Raw genomic sequence first — 16,829 nt, forward strand, 5'->3', positions numbered from 1 at the left:
GACGTCATCGCGCCGGCGCCTCCGCTACCCACATGGTGGCTATGGGTGCCGCCATTTTGGATTTCGCCAGCGCTCATGACAAGATTGCACTCCATTTATAGACATTATTTAGTTATTTTATTCACAGTAATATTCACAATTGCTTTCTCAATCAGCGGACACCTTCAACATCTAAATCTAACTCTCTGAAGGTTTTCTCATGATCTTCTTGCATATTGCTCCTTCACTTTCCTGGGCAACACTGAAACATGATACCCTTCCAATGCTGCACTCTTCTATGGCTGACCATGGAATAAACATGGTGGCAAAGCTAATATATTACTGTCTGGGAATCTTCAAAATCACAAAAAAAGAAAAGTACATGGATTTGCGTATGCATGAGCTATTTATTCTGACAAAGATGATTTGTACCAGCTTATTTGAGTTACAATATGAACACCATTTCTTACAAACCATTGATAAAAGCCCTTTTAAAATTAAACATAAAACCCATTTTTTTTATTACCTGTTATAAAGGTATTGTAAAAATCTCAGCTGTAAAATCATATATTGCCTACCCTGCCTCTAAACCAGGGGTGTCCAAACTTTTTGCAACGAGTGCCAGAGGTGAGGTGAAAATGTGTGGGGGGCCGACCATTCAGCCTGACATTCTTTGAACCATTAACATCATTTAACTCATTAAGGATCAACAAGGAATCACGTAGCCGTAATATTTTGACACATTAGTGAAATGATCTGCCACATGGTCTATACTGCTGCCTGTGTGCTGAAGGTGTTAGTAATAGACATGTAATGGCACAGAGTGACGCGCCGCTCTCGCATACTTCTTTAGGGCTGAAGGTGCAATAGACGTACTGAAGTTCCAGTACAGTAAACTACAGAAGTATGCAAGAGCGGCGTGTCACTATGTCCCAGTACGTGTCTATTACTAACACCTTCAGCACACAGGCAGCTGTATAGACCAAGTGGCAGATCATTTTACTAATCTGCCCAAATATTACGGCTAGGCGGTTCCTGATTGCACTGTGCTGGCGGGCCGCATTTTTATTAATTTCATGATGGAGGCTGAGGGCCTGTGTATATTTGAAAACGGGCCGCAATTGGCCCCCTGCCCTGACTTTGGACATGCCTGCTCTAAGCCTCAGGCACTTAGGGTGATCTGTGTGGGGTACAGTTATATACTAATTTCTGTGGCAAAATGTTCAATTTCTGGACAACTTCTAAACTGACCATCTTCTATTTCTTCTTCTACATAATATTATTTTTGTTAGATTTTAATATCCATATTGACTTAAATAACTCCACTGATTTCAGGCTCCTCTGTCATCCCTCATATTACTTCTGACAATTGCAAATTGTCTCAAAATATCACTCTCTACATCATACTAAAAGCTAATTCAAAGGTGAAAAACCCCTTAAATGTTTCTGTGCCCATCATATTAAATGTTATCAAGAAGTCTAAGGGCCATGGGATTTTAGCCAATCAACCTGGACATTGAAGCAAGTGAAAAACTGATCAAAGTCTGCAAAAAAGTAATGTTCAAATTGTGTTATTAGAACCTTAAAGAACTTACTTACTAAAAATCCAATTTTACTGGTCTGTGTTTTAAAGGGGAAAACACCATTTTTTCGCAAGAGAAAAACACAAATTTTTCGAGATTTAGTAAACCCCGATACAGCTAAAAGTCGAGGTCACATAGAAGTCAATGGCAGATGTCCTGTTTACTTTTGGAAAATATCATGATCTGTGCTGGATTTCGTACAATAATCCAAATAATTTGTAGTTTTCAGCGATAATCCAAAAAAAAAGATTTTTCGAGTCGTCAAATGCAAAAAAGTCAGTTTTTTATCGCAATTTTATCAAGTCTATTCTCGCACCAGACTTTTCCGAGTTAATTTCTTGATAAATAAAGTAAAGTTGTGGATGGGAGTTTGGTGGAAGTGGTTTTAATAAAATAATGAGAAATATTAAAATTTTAGTAAAGAACCCCCTAAATGTCACCAACTCAATGAAAGATGGCCTTGTATCTTATTGCAAAATGTGTTTTATTTAGAACTATTAAAACCACAAATATTTATAAGACGTTTTTTCTTGGATACAACAGAGATCATTGGACTGTAAATCTGTCTAAATATACCAAGCTATAGTACCATCTGCAAACCAGCTTTTTGTCAATCTCTTGGATTCTCTGAGAAAACTGCAGATGTATTTTGGCATAACAAGTACTGATCTTTGTGTGGACTGAAATAAATTCAAAGATGTGGTCACAATATTGAGTGTAAGCTCCACTGTGGCAGGGACTGTCCAGTAATAATAAACAACCACTATTAAAGTGATGTATGTATAAATGAATTAAGGATCATTTTTAGCTCTATAAATGATAAATAATGTGGCATGATCTGGATTTTGTACTGTATTTTCAGCAGAGCTTGAGAATCAGTGTGTCTCAGCATATTTCAGCCTGTTTGAAAAAGTGTGTAGTGTTTGATTGTTGAAAGTATTTTACCTGTTTGCACATAAAATTGTACTTTCTGTTGCTCCAGCTGGTCAAGGACACTCAACGCCACCTTCTGACCCCTGCTCTGGATGCCTACCTACCGCAAACATAGAAGACAAATTTCAGGTTGGTTACTGTTATATATTTTGTCTGTCTCCTCATCAATCTTGACCCTCTGCGCCTCCTACTTATCCGTCTCTGCAGCTACCAGCATAGGGCTCCTTTAATTGACTGTTACACTAAATGAAGTTATATTATTTATAAATCACCATCTTGTAAGGAGTTAGAAGTGCAGTATTTTTGACTGCATGCTGTGCAAGGAAAGTCCATTCAAGTTCTAATCTGATAATTCTTACATGCTTTGTGATTGCTGTAATCTATCAAAACTGGTTGACCTTTTCAGTATCTGCCTTTTTTGGATGGGGGAACATACAATCTAATACTTTTGGATTGTTTTTCTGTTAAATAAGCCTCGGGTGAAATTTAAAAATATAGAAACCTTTTAACATTCATTTAAAGGACAAGGAAAGTGCAGAGATAAAGCATTGGAAGGCCCAAAACAGCAGTAATCCCTATTGAATTCCGCCCTCTTTATAGCCCTGACTTTGTGAAACAGATAATTACTGCAATACTCCCTAACCTTATAATCATACAGGTGACATTTTTGGCCCTCCTGACCATAAATCTGTGATACATTTTACACACCAATGCATATGCGAGCAAGAGTTCCTCCCTCTAAGCCGATACATTATTTAGAATACCCTCTTCCAAACCATTAATGGACAAATTAAATAATTATTTATAAAAATCAATACAATTTATCTGACATGACCTATTCTTCATAAAGCCATAATGTTTCAATATTTTCATTGGGCTTGGTACTCTAAATTGTGGACAGATTTCATGTACTAAAACCCTAGGTCCCCAGCATTCCATTTTATAGATTAATACCTGCACTGGTTTTTATATGCTTTATTTCAGCATTGGCAGGATATAGCATTAGAGTTTCCTTAACCTTTAAACTGTTTTAGTATAAATATACAATATAAGGGAAAATGTAATATTGTGCTACTTCCCACTGTTCTTTTTAGTAGCTATACCTGCCCACTGCATTAACATCAATGTTACCTGTATATATGTTGTTAAAATGATCCTCTTGATTATGGGTTTGGGATTTAAAATGTATATCATGCTAAAACAAAATGTGCCAAATTGGGTGTGTGCATGATGGTTTTGGGTGGAAGATTAGCCAAAGCAGACCCTGGAAGGTATGCAAACAGTGTTTGCTGCTATTTAGTACCTCACCTAAGGGGCTATGAAAAAGTGGGAGTACAATGTACCTGCTTGCTTAATCAAACAAGATTTGATTATGCCTAGCAATTGTTGTTTTTATATGGCCAATCAGTTGTATGCCCTAATTAACCTGTATTATTTTTATATGTTGCGTGAAAATGAATTAGTTCAAAAAGGATAGTTATTTCTTTTTTTGTATGTTCCTTTCATCAGTTGTATGGTTACCCCAGCTTTTTGTTCAGATTACACAAAGGAGTCTCTTAATGTGAGTTGTAGGTGAAGGATCTTGTAATGTATTTGTCAGCGGATCCTACCAATAACTCAGCAAAAGACATATATTTTGAAAATGCAGCAGCAGTGAAGCAGCAGAGTGCACCTAGCATTCAGCATTTATGTTGTCCCTCTGTTTATTAAAAACGGATGGGAGCACTTGACAGAAAAATCAAACTTCTGGTCATGGCTCATTAATCTCTGTTGCATCTGTCAGATGTCTGTGTCTGGAGTTTTAACAAGGCTGTAGGATTTAGATCACTGGTGTGCCCTGGAATAGTATCCAATTTATGTGTTTGATGGAAGGAGAGCAATGTATGTAGAAAAGAGCTGGTTTAGTTTGCTTTTTTGTCTTTCAAATGTATTGTTCAATAAAAATTCAAATAAAACTCAATTTATTTCTAATTATTTTCCAATCTGCTATTCCAAGTAAGAATGAACACGGATAATAATGTTTCTGCCTCTAATCTCACAAATTTAGCTATTAATACTGTTTCTAAAAAAGAAAGAGAATGGTACATATTTTCAATATATTTTGACATGAAAACAGATATATTAACCTAAAAACAAGTTATGTTAGCAGATCGACTCTACTTTCAGCTATATAACTGTATTTTTACGCTCCATACATCTTTACTGGTTCTGTGCTGCATACACCTATCTTTAGCATTCAGAAAACCCCTGAAACTGTCCATGCTGCCTGCTGTTGATTTGAATGGCAACCACATATAGCCATATTTCAGTTTAACAAAATGCACACTTGAGCATGCTGCGGCAATGGCATTTTCAATATTTATTGTATTATTTTTGTCGCTTTTGAATCAAATCAAATTCAATCTGTTTTGTCAACCAGATAGAATTTGCATTTGCACGCTATTAAAAACAAATAACAGCTCATTTATGACATACTAAAAGCTCATTTAAAGGTGAACTTCTCCTTTAAAAACATGTTCATACAATTTATCACGCTGATGTTATAAGTTAGATATACAGTACAGGCTATTGGCCACTAGTTGCTTATCTGCAAAATAATAATGTTTCTGTATGAAAAAAATGTATTATATAAAATGCATACCAAAATAAGCAGTATTTTAACAGGATATGGATTACCTTGGTCTACTTTCAATATTAGACTTTTAGTGGAAAAAAACACAATTTTGTTTAACTATGTTGAAATACAGTATATTCCATTCTTAATGTTTAAATTTCTCTGTTCTGTTAATATTGCTTATTATTGATCAGAAACCTATTTCAATAATTAGAAAAACAATGTAAAAATAAAACAAGCACTTCACTATTATCCATTTGGAGGAGTGAAGGAGGAAAGTAGCACTGGAAAACAGCCGCCAAAACTCATCATGAAAATGTTGATGTTCGTTGACACAACATCATGATAGTGGCATCATCATCCCACAACTGTATCATCAATGCAGCAAAGATGGCAGTGTGCAGCAATGACCTTTAAATGACATCATAACTCAGTGCCACTGTCATGGTGACATCATCATTATGGACAGTATCATCATTTTCCAAATTAGTTTGACTGCTGTCTGCCCTAAACTTTACAAAGATAACATATTTTAAAGACTTGACTAGACGTGGAGGCCTATTTATTGTTGGTTGAATTTTAGTAGTATTAGAGGTTTTGAAAACACGACTAAACTCTCTAAAACCACGAATGCCAGGGAATTTATTAAAAGACCCAAATATAAAAAGTACAAATAAAAAAGCACTATATATGAGGCACTAAAAATACAAATACCTAGAAAACTGGGCAAGTCCTAGTGAAAAAAAAATCCAAAAACCTGTAAAAGTCTGAATTGATTATAGGACTATACCCTAAAAATGACTATGGCTAAAAATGCCATATTTTATATACTGAAAGGGGTGGTCCACCTTCAGAACATAGTCTGCATTTGAATAGCCCTAGTCAAAAGAAACATTTTTGTAATTTATCTTTATTATTTTAAATTGATAGTTTTGAAGCTACAGACCATATAAGCTGCTGCTAAAAGCCTCTCTCCTCTGCCTCTGATCAGGTACTGCTCATGCCTCCCATCTCCTGCTTCATTTGCATTTCACTAATCCTATTGGCTTAATCTTGCCAGCCAATACCATCAAATATATGCAAATGAAACAGAGAAGTAAGCATGCGCAGAGCCAGTTTAGTGTGGTTTTTCTCAGGCTGGGAAATAGGGATGTCACCTGTCCGGATTTCACCTGGACAACCCGGTTTTGGAAGGGCTGCCCAGGTGAAAAGTTCCTGTCCGGATTTCCAAAAAGGAAATCCGGACAGGACATTGAAGTGAATGACATGGTGATCAGCCAATCGCTGATCGCCATGTCATCAGTCCTGCCCCTGATGTCACCCGTCCCACCCCCCCACATCACTGGCCCTCCCCCTGTCCATTTTCGCAAAAAAAAAAAAAATAAGTGCCAACCCTATTGGGAAATCCTCTACAGAGAGGTGAGAGGACAGACAAGAGAACTTTAGCAGAGCTGATCCATCTTATTAAGTCTGGAGCATCAAAACTGAACATTTAAATAATAAAGACGATTTGCAAAAATGTTTGTTCTTTTTGTTTTCAATAATTTTATTGAGTTTTCCATAAACACAATAGAATATATTACGCAGATTGAGTATGTCAAGATAACAAAAGAAAAGAATATACAATGCTGTATAACATGCCAAAATGTTTTTTCTAACAGGGGCTTATTAAATGTAGAATATGGTCTATTAAGATGAATATCCCATTGAACTTGATGCACCAGCCTAAAGTTAGCAGCAATGATCCAGGACTTCAAACTTGTCACAGGGGGTCACCATCTTGGAAAGTGTCTGTTACACTCACATGCTCGGTGGGCTCTGAGCAGCTGTTGAGAAGCTAAAATTAGGGGTCATAACAAATTATCAGGTTGACCTGTAATATAAGATGATGCTATAAGGCTGATTATTTAAAGGAACAATAACAACAAAAAATGAAAGTGTTTTATTGAAAATTTCATAAACTGTTGCACCGCACTGAAAAAAATTGATCTGTTTGCTTCAGACAATATACAAATTTCGGGGGGGTGGTGGAAGCACTCTAAAGGCTAAATTAAAGTATATTTAAGTATAATGGAAGTGCTACTTACAATCCACTTCCCTGGACCCCTGTCTCCTAAGTAATTCAGTAAATATGCAAGTGCATGTGTTTACAAAACAGGGGTTTTTAGTTACAAAGTTATAATCATAACTTGAAATATTAGTAAATAAGCTAAATTCATGGATGGGAGTTAGGTCGAGTTTGTTTCTGGTTAAATATTAGAAAAAAAAATTGTTTTAGTAAATAACCCCCTTAAAATGATTTTTTAAAATACTACTTTGTGCTTGTAACATGGTCTTTCTGGCTAACTCATTTTATTCGAGTAGTACTTGTTGAATAATTAATTTGTTCAGACTTGTTAGAATTAATAGCCAGTGTTGAATAATCTTGTCTTTTTTTAATTGTCTATGATCACAAATCCTTGAAACTACAATTGATTGTTAGGCATACTCTGAGAGGCCAGAAATTGTAATTTTACTACAAAAGTGAAATTATTACACAATCGATTCACAGAATAAAAAAATACATATTTATCGACAAAAAAGAATGTCATTTTTTGAAGTCACCTGTCAGGGACAAGGTGCTGATTTCAGTTTATTAAATGTTATATTAATATCATGTTTCAAGTTCTCCATACACCAACTCACTTCATGGGGCATATTTCTTGAAGGGTGAAAACAGAACTTGAGAAATGGAAATTTCACAGTTCTCTATTCACATTTGTAGAGGATATTTTTAGCCAGATTTATCAAAGGGTAAAAATAGAGTCAATTGATATCTGTGAAAGTTCCCTGAGGCAAACTTTGGCAAGATCTATTTTCACTATTTGATAAATATGTAGGTTTCAGGGCAAGGTTACAAAACAAGTTGTATAAAAAGGATTAACAACCTTAGCTTGGAAAAAAAGATAACACTGGCTTTTAAAATGAAAGGAATGACGCAACAGGATTCAAAGTGTTTGTCCAGCAATGTGGTCTGTCATAAAAAAAAAATTCTCTCCTTCCACAAGAAATGTTTTACTGTCCATCCTTGCTCCTGTCATCATTAAATTTTCTAATATTCAGATACTTGCGATTTGCTACCAATGGCTTTGGGGTTAGTAGTATTTAAATATTACACTGAAACACCTCATCAGCCCTAATAATATCACCCTGTATTATTCATTCATTAACTTTAGCGGTGAAATGAATAAAAACGAATTGTTGAGGTACCCAAAGGACCTGTTACCCTTTTGCCCAGACTCTCATTAGAAATACATTTATTGAGACCAGTCACATTAACAATTATTCTCAGTATGTACCTGGAGTATGCAGTCCCCTGAAAAACTTTGGGGTTTACAAATGTTAACTTTAATTAAATAAAAGTACCCTCACCTTGCAAGGCTAGAATTTTCTCCAATTTCTCTCACCAAATGAAGAGCGGTGGTATGTGAAATACCTCTAAAAATCAGGATTTCATGTCAATTTTTAATATGACAGATGCCCACTGATGATTCCAACTAGGGAAGAATGATACACAGGTATAAATTGTAAAAAGATGAGTTTACATGGGAACATATAATCTTCTAATACTTTGATACATTGGTAATACAAGTATAGGACCTGTTATCCAGAATGCTCGGGACCTGGGGTTTTCCAGATAACAGATCTTTCTGTAATTTGGATCTTCATACCTTAATTCTACTAGAAATTCATATAAACATTAAATAAACCCAATAGGCTGGGTTTGCTTCCAATAAGGATAAATTATATCTTAGTTTGGATCAGTACAGGGTACTGTTTTAGTATTACAGAGAAAAAGGAAATCATTTTTAAAAATTTTATGGGGGAAATTTACTAAAGGGCGAAGTGGCTAACGGTGTCGAAAATTCGCCAGCGTGTCGTCATTTCGGCACTTCTCCGATTTACTAGCGGTAGCTGTCGTAATTTCGCCAAGAAGATAGACTCTGGCGCAACTTCGCACTCTAACACCAGGCAAATTTTCGGTCTGGCGAAAGAGCGTTACAATGCAAATTCAAAAGTTTTTGATTTTACTGACCGTTCCCTCTATCGCCAGACTTGCCTTCGCCACCTCAGACCAAGTGAAGTGCAATAGAGTAGATAGGAGTTCCTCAAAAAAAAGTTGAAAATTTCTCGAAGTCCCAAAAAACGCTGGCGTTTTTTCCTATTCCTAGGGCATTATAACAACTTTATATGATTTTATTAAGGTTCCCTGGCCTTGTGTAGTGTAATGTATTTGCTGCAGCATATACGGCCATTGTACTTTAACTGCATGCCGTATGCTAATTAGCCAACGCTAGCGTAACTTCGAACTGCGCCAGCATTCGGTACCCTGTGCGCAACTTCGGATCTTCGTGAATTAGCGTTGTCTAGGCGAATTTTCGCCTGGCGAAGTGTGGCAATGAAAGTGTTGCGCAAAGCCAGCGCTGGCAAATTTTCGCCGGTTACTGAATTTGCCCCTATGGGAGATAGCTTTTCCGTAATTCCCATACCTGTACCTACTTTGTAATACAAATGATTGATAACTGACAAAAAGTTGTCATAATCGAGCGCCAATTTCAATTGTATGACTTTTTTGAATTGTTGCTCAGAAACCTAGACTTTATTGAATTGTTGCCCAGAATACTCAAATTTATCAGATTAAAGAATGAAAACCAACCAGTAAAAACAGCCTGAAACTGTTGAGAATCCAGAAGGTAAAAAAACATGTTCCAATTGTTAAAGTAACCATCTGCCATTGACTTCTACATGATTTCAATCAGAATTTTCAGATTCGATATTTTAGCAGCTTCAGAGCATATAAATCTTGAAAAATTCTATTTTTTTTCCTCTAAAACTTTGAATTTTCCCCCGTTAAAAACTCGACCAGAAAAATTTGAGGTTTAATTAGTAGGTCCCTAAATAAGCATTACTTCTCATTTGTATTTGAATCCTACTCCCTATCCCCCGATCATACAGCAATGTATCTTTACTTGTAAAAAGTGCCAAAATAATTATTAGAAGCATGACACGTTTTGTTGTCAACAAACTGTGGCAGTGTTAAAAACAGGCCTGCATATACAGAAATTCATGACTGGAGAGGCCCCTAGTGGTAAGAAAGATGTGATGCTACTCTGAGTCACTGAGTAACATTCTTGTTTTCCAGTTGAACTTACATGATGCTTCTCGATAGTATTAGAATACTATTAGGGGCACATTTATCAAAATATGAGATTAGAACTCAATGCAGAAAAACTCAACCATTTTCTAGTCATTCCTATGGAATTCTTAATGAACTACATTAATACGTTGCATATACTGTATGCTTTTAAATGCCCTGAAATACAATCAAAAAGAGGCATGATGCCCAGTAAACATCCAGTTATCGGTTAAGCCATATACACACCTGCTTGGGTAGAATATCTTTGAGCTCTGATTTTGGAGCACCACACTTTTAGTAGAATATAAAACAAAGCTTAGGTTATTAACATTCTGAAAACATAATGATCACTGGTTAACTCTTCTACACAAAGCACAAGAAATGAATCATAGAATTTGTTTCTCCTGTATACAAGGAGGGCACCTGCCACCCAAATTGTTTATGGTATGGATTACCTATTCACCTTGGAGACTAAAGAAGACATACCAATATCCATATGGACTGGTTTGGCCTGGTTATAAGAAGCAATAGAAATGTCCCTCATCTATGTACACTTACTCTATTGCCTCATTCATGAACAGACTGCAGATTAGACTGCAAATATATTTCAAGTTACAGTATTTTAGCCCTACAACCAGTCAAAATGTTTAAAGCAAATGAAGCATATGTAGAATAAAACTGTCCAACATAAATATTTTAGATTATTGACAATAAACATCTTGAAAAAGATTGCTGAAAATAAAAAGATCTTTATTTATTGCTGAACTGTGCTAAACACTTCAATGGAAATGAATCGAGCCCATTGTGTGTGCAAATCATGTAGGGAGCAATTACAAGCAGACTATTGACAACAGGGATAAGCCTAGTGCTACATAAAAGACAGAAGGGATCAGGGAAGATTTTAGACATTCTGCTGTCCCTCCTGCCTTACTCCAAATAAAGAATATGACTATTATTTTGGAATCTGTTCTCTAATATGTTAGATAATGATGTTAAGTTTACAATTCCATGTTATCACTGCAGAGAGATATGTGTTAAGTACAATAACACCTTATGTACAACTATGCAACAAAGGTTATCTATTAGAAATACTGTCATATGCAAGGTTGTCAACCTCGGTCATCATGCTGACAGCTTATTGTTACTTTCTACAATCCATCACTGTTAGTATTACTTTAGCTCTCTCTGTGCTCTGTGATTCTAAAAGGGACATGTCAGTTGCTTCCATTTACAGCTGGTCAATCTGGTAATTAGATGAATCAAGTCATGGATCATAAAGCTGACATGTGGGTACAAAAATATTTTCCTTTGCGACATATGAAAACAGTGTATGTATCGATTTTCTGCATCATTCTTGATTTTAGGTTTATAAGCATTTTGTAATGTGTTCCAGTTTGGTCATAAAAAAAAAAAGCACTGACAACCGAAGCATGTAGTATACTATTGTAGCCTCACAGAGCAATTTTTTTTTTTTTTGGCTGACCCAAAACAACCAGAAACATTTGAAACTGTCTGCTGAGAAGCAGTGTTGTAACTATAGAGCAGTGATCCCCAACCAGTAGCTCGCGAGCAACATGTTGCTCTCCAACCCCTTGGATGTTGCTCTCTGTGTCCTCAAAGCAGAAGCTTATTTTTGAATTCCAGGCTTGGAGGCAAGTTTTAATTGCATAAAAACTTAGTATAGTACCAAGTAGAGCCTCTTGTAGGCTGCCAGTCCACATAGGGGCAACCAAAGAGCCAATCACAGCCCTTATTTGGCACCCCAAGGGACTATTTTATGCTTGTGTTGCTCCCCAACTCTTTTTACATTTGAATGTGGCTCACGGGTAAAAAAAGGTTGGGGACCCCTGCTATAGAGGAATCATGGGGAGGGGGCAGAGGACCGGAGGGCATGGACCAGGGTCTGCTTCATCTATAGCTGTAAGAAATCCCTTCCCCCCAGCCACAATAATACCTACCTGGTGCAAGTGGACGGGGAGTGGGGGACATGAACATGCGAGTGCGGGAGGTAGGACCAGGTAGGGGACCTGGCTCACTAGTGTTACACCACTGCTGGAAAGAGAAAGATGAAGAAAAATAATTCAAAAAGTATAAGAAATAAAAAAATAAAGAACGGAAAAGACAATCTGTAAAATACTAAAAGTTAACTTAAAGGTTTGAATTCAGTTTGGCTGAAGCCTAAAGGGCCAATTTACTAATGATCATATTTTTCATTTTTACCGAATTATATTTTTTAGCACAAAAAAACTTGTTTTTTTCAAATTACTCTAAAGCATAAACAATTTGTGATTTATTAACCATGGAAAACTCTAGGGGGCACATTTACAAAGCTCGAGTGAAGGATTCGAATTAAAAAAACTTCGAATTTCGAAGTGTTTTTTTGGCTACTTCGACCATCGAATGGGCTACTTCGACCTTCGACTACTACTTCGACTTCGAATCGAACGATTCGAACTAAAAATCGTTCGACTATTCGACCATTCGATAATCGAAGTACTGTCTCTTTAAGAAAAACTTCGACCCCCTACTTCGGCAGCTAAAAGCTACCGAAGTCAATGTTAGCCTATGGGGAAGGTCCCCATAGGCTTGCCAGCGTTTTTTTGATCAAAGGATATTCCTTCGATCGTTGTATTAAAATCCTTCGAATCGTTCGATTCGAAGGATTTAATCGTTCGATCGAACGAATAATCCTTCGATCGTACGATCGTAGGATTAGCGCTAAATCGTTCGACTTCGATATTCGAAGTCGAACGATTTTAGTTCCTAGTCGAATATCGAGGGTTAATTAACCCTCGATATTCGACCCTTAGTAAATCTGCCCCTAAGACAAAAATTTGACATGGTCATGTAGAAGTCAGTGGGAACTGTTCTTATCTAATCATTTTGCTTAATCCGGGCTTTTAGAGGTTACAAGGGTTTTTCTTGCGATTAATCACACAACAAATTTGAGGAATTCAAGGTTTTTATTATCTTATTTGGATAGAGGGTTGCCACCTTTTCTGGAAAAAAATACCGGCCTTCCTATATATTTATCTTTTTTCCCTATTAATGACATTGGGATCAGCCATAATTTTTACCGGCCAGGTCAGTAAAATACTGGCCAGATGGCAACCCAATTTGGATGGTTCTGCTGGTTTTTTTTTATTAATGCTTTTTATATTTGAATCTTTTAATAAATTACATAGCATATGTGGTTTTAGATAAAATTAGTTTGTTGGTGATTTAAAAATCTCTAAAACAACTGAAATAACAATGTTGATAAATGGAAACCTTTATTATTTTTACATAATTTTTTCTTAAAGTCATATATTTAATTATAGCTTGTTTTGTAACAGGGCTCCTTTATTCATTTTTGTATCACACCATCAAAATGCTACAACAACTATAGTGATTCTAGTATACTGAAATGACATTATAAGCCTTCCACAATTTTGCATACTATAGAGAGAAGGTTAATATCTGCCAGTCACTTTTTTCACCTGCAGCACAACCAATATGTAATTATTACTATATAAATATTTTGAACTGGTTTGTCAGTAATTTGATCCGCTCCATGGGGGCAATTTAATTACCTCCGAAAATCCGCCAGCGCTGGCTTCACACACATCGCAACACTTTGCCAGGCGTAAATTCGCCTGGACAATGCTAATTCATGAAGATCAAAGTTGCACTAGCGATAATACGATCAGCAGTTCGTTAATTTGTTTAATTTGCATACGGCGTACAGTTACAGTACAATGGAAAATACATTACACTACACAAGGACAGGGAACCTCAATAAAATAGAGGTGTTATATTGCCCTATACATGTACCCACTTCCCCCCTGCAAATGTAGGGGGGAAGGACAATACCCCAAAAAAAATTTCAGATCTTTTTTTAGCCTATCACCCTGTAAAAAGGAAAAGATGCCAGGATTTTTTGGGACTTCGAAAAATGTTCTACTTTTTTTTTGGACCAAGTCCTATCTACTCTATTGCACTTTGCCTGGTCTGAGCTGGCAAGGTAAACTCTGGTGCAAAAGATAACGTTCAGGAAAATCTGCATTTTAGTGAATTAGCGTAGTTACGTCTATTCGACAGTGCGAATATTCACCTGGCGTTAGAGTGTGAAGTAGCGCTAGAGTCTATCTCCTTCGCAAGCGAATTTACGCCAGGGACCCTTAGTAAATCGGCAAAGTGGCAAAATGGAGTCACACTGGCGAATTTTCGCCAGCGTTAGCCACTTCGCCCTTTAGTAAATGGCAGCTTTATTATGGGCAGCGGGCAGTAACATTGACTGCTGGAGCCTGTGGCGAAATGAGGACGTAGCGTGGTACACTATTAGTGGGAAGGACAGTAGTTACCTGGAAGAAATGTTGAATGTCTCCTGTTCTTGACCGAGTGTTTTCTCATTAATGTGTTAGTTGGACCTTCTCTCAAAATAGATGCCATTGTGATACATAATAAGGACACACTAAGGACATGGGGAGAGGGTTTTAAGAACAGTTTGTTATTCCCTTATATATAAATAAAAGTATTTGCCTTTAATTATTACATTTTGTGTTACTTTAATTAGAACCCCCCCAGACAGTCTTTATCATGTGGGTGGCAACCAACTGCTTGGTGGATGTAGCGTAACATGTAATCGTTTGGCCAAAAATTTGCCGCTGGCGAAATGTTGTCGACGCTCATTAAAGTCTTGCGCGCTGCAAATTTTTTTTTGACGTGCGTCTTTTTATTTTGACGCACACCGCCATATAAGTCTATGGGCGTCATTTTTTTGGCGAAACAAGGCGAAAAAATTTGCCCATCCCTAATTAAAGTTAATGGGTGTCAAAATGATTTTAATGCGCGTCAATTTTTACACGCTTGACTTTTTTTGTGTCAGCAAATTTTTTAGGCAACAAAAATTCATTCCAGAACTGTGCTGGCTTTTTTAGATGTTTTTTTTTAGCAGTGCAGTGGAGTGCGCCATCTCTGTATTTACTTCCATGCAGTCTTCTCTTTACTCCATTAATGTCTTATTTTGTATTTTTCTTTTAATTAAAAGGACTACAAATGGCCAAAACAAATTGTTGATCATCCATAAAGAGGTTTTACCTATATGCAGCAGCCTCACAGCTTGTTATATAATGGCTGGCTTGATCGGTTAACCTTACGGCTTAAAGGGGCTGTTTACCTTTTTTCCATTCAGTTGGTTTCAGATTGTTCACTAGTAATAAAAACATTTTCCAATTGCTTTCTATTTTCTATTTGTGACTGTTTTCTAATTTTGAAGTGTAAAATTAAAATTTTCACCTTCTAAAGCAGCTCTGGGAGGGGGGGGTCGCCAACACTTTAATGGGGTAATGTAATAAAAGGCACTAAATTTGCCCATGAGCAGTAACCTAAAGCAACCAATCAGCAGGTAGCATTTACTGGTCACCTGTTTAAAAGCAAACATCTTATTGGTTGCTATGGGTTACTGCTACTGGGCAAACTTAGTGCCTATTATTACATATGGGTGCTACTGTTCTAAATTGATACATTAAGTTGATACATGTTTTTTTTTAAATCTTTGTCCCTGCTGAGCAGAATCCCTGAGTTTCATTAAAGGCAGCTATTAGAATTGATACAATAGTTGCTAATATTACATAGATATTGCCAAAAAGTGTAGCAACTAAATGTAGCATATTGTAACAATTCAGAATCCTTTTGGATTACTGGTGCTTCTGCAATTTTCCTGAGTTTCGGAGCATGCACAGTTGTCGCGAAACAGAAAATTGCTCCAACTGTGCATGCGCCGCTATGCCTGTCTCATTCCAAAGATTACCGAAGAGAAGAAAATGTCTGTCGTGAACTCCGCTTCATAGAATCTGCACTGAGGAGTAAGTAAAGACATGGGGCATTTGCCCGGGGTAGCAGCTAGGCTGGGGGGGAGGAGGAGTCTATGTAGGGTAGGGTTTTTTAACTTTAGGGTTTAGTTCTCTTTTAAGTCTTTGTATATGGTGAACAATCGGAAAACAACTGAACTGAAAAAAGTGTTTGGAAGTTGAACCCCTTTAATAGGCACATAACTTTGACTGTGAACAGTTAGAGAATTAGCCAATGTAACCCATGTGATGTTACATGTGATGTAACCCAGAAATTGTGTCAGATTGGTATCAAAGCGATCTATAATGTGAAATGCAATATTGGGTATTGGAAGTAGTATAGAGTAGGTAGTAGGTTCAGATTCATGTAGCAAGTGTCTTTAGACACATTTATTTAAAAGAGATGAGTTTCAGTGTTTAAAAGCTGCAAGACTAAGGTGGCTTGATAGTGTTCTGTTAGCAGCAACAGTTCCTAGAGAAGTTACTGCTTTTTAAGTGCTTCAGAACAGAATGTTTTTGAAGGTGAAGCTTTTTCAATATTTCAAAAAAGCATTTGTAAGGGAGATTTCTATTTGATTTTCAAAGAGTAAAACGAAATACACTGGGAGGGCTCACCAGCGATAATGAGATATGGGTACCTTTTCTGCTTTTCTGACGTCTCTTTCCTTGAAAACCTAGTATCCTGCTGATCTTGTGTCATTTCCTAGCTGTGT

Source organism: Xenopus laevis, chromosome 2S (genome assembly GCF_017654675.1).
Source record: "Xenopus laevis strain J_2021 chromosome 2S, Xenopus_laevis_v10.1, whole genome shotgun sequence".
Taxonomy (NCBI): Eukaryota; Metazoa; Chordata; class Amphibia; order Anura; family Pipidae; genus Xenopus; species Xenopus laevis.